The sequence below is a fragment of the Aptenodytes forsteri genome, unplaced genomic scaffold, assembly GCF_000699145.1.
Source record: "Aptenodytes forsteri isolate BGI_AS27 unplaced genomic scaffold, ASM69914v1 Scaffold346, whole genome shotgun sequence".
NCBI classification, from domain to species: Eukaryota; Metazoa; Chordata; class Aves; order Sphenisciformes; family Spheniscidae; genus Aptenodytes; species Aptenodytes forsteri.
Window position 1 is genome coordinate 1025960 of NW_008794078.1, and position 993 is coordinate 1026952.

The 993-nt window shown below is 49.9% G+C and overlaps 1 protein-coding gene across 1 annotated transcript in view; it reads right to left on the reverse strand.

Moving 5' to 3' along the window:
• The window catches only part of MEIS1 (Meis homeobox 1), a 125045-nt gene that overhangs the window by 108783 nt on the left and 15269 nt on the right, over positions 1 to 993 (reverse strand). The gene's annotated exons all lie outside the window — the stretch shown is intronic.

Genomic DNA, 993 nt, shown 5'->3' on the forward strand with positions numbered 1-993 from the left:
GCCCCTCCGCCCCCCCGGAGCTCCGCAGCCCCGACCCGCGGGGGGAACCAGGTGCTTTTGGGCTCTTCCCAGCCTTAAAAGCCTCCCCGGGAGAAAGGCTGCGTGTGCATCTGGCTCCCTCGGCCGTTTAATAATTTAAATAAATAAATAAGCGTGGGCACACACACACGTATATATGTATATTTATAACAGGGAGTTCATTTTTTTTCCCAGGGCTTCATACTTTTTTTTTTTTTTTTGGATACCGTACACCCCTGAGTTTTAACCAACCCTACACATTTCTGATAAACCGATAAAGAAACCGAACGACGTGATTTTTTTTTTTTTCCTTTTATTCCCTCCCCCTTCTCCTCACTGTTTGGAGAGCGATTTTAAAAGGCTCTTAAACTTCCCTTCAAACTCAAGACGGGCAGATTCATTTTAAAAGCATCTGCCGCCCAATGTAACCCATCAGCTCCCATCGCAACGGCCTAGAAACTGCTTTGCAAGCTGCCGCATTGAGAAGCATTCAATGCTGTCGGATAAAAAGTTAAAAAAATTAAAAATTAAAAGAGAAAAAAAAAAAAATTAAGAGAGTTGAGAGAAGCAGCTCCTGAGTTTTCTCCTTCATAACGCAAGGAGAGGCGAACAAGGCGGAAAGTTGGGCGAAGCGCTCCAAACTCTCCCTGCTCCCAAACTCCGTGCAGAGATTTACCACCCGGCGCAGGTTGCGCCCTGGGAATATTATTTTTCTCCTCCTCCTCCTCCTCCTCCTCCCCAAAAAAGAATGCCGCCCCTCCAGCAAACTCCGGCTCCCATTTTCCGGAGCCCCCGCGGCTCCCCGTGCCAGGGGGACCCCAGCCCTCCCTCCCGCCTTTTAAAAATAATAACAACACTAATAATAACACAAATGAAGAATACGGCCCTTTTCCGCGCAGCGCTCCCCATCCCACCCTTCCCCATCCCGCGCAGGAGCAGCCCGGCCCGCGCACACCCACCCTCTCCCCCTCTCTC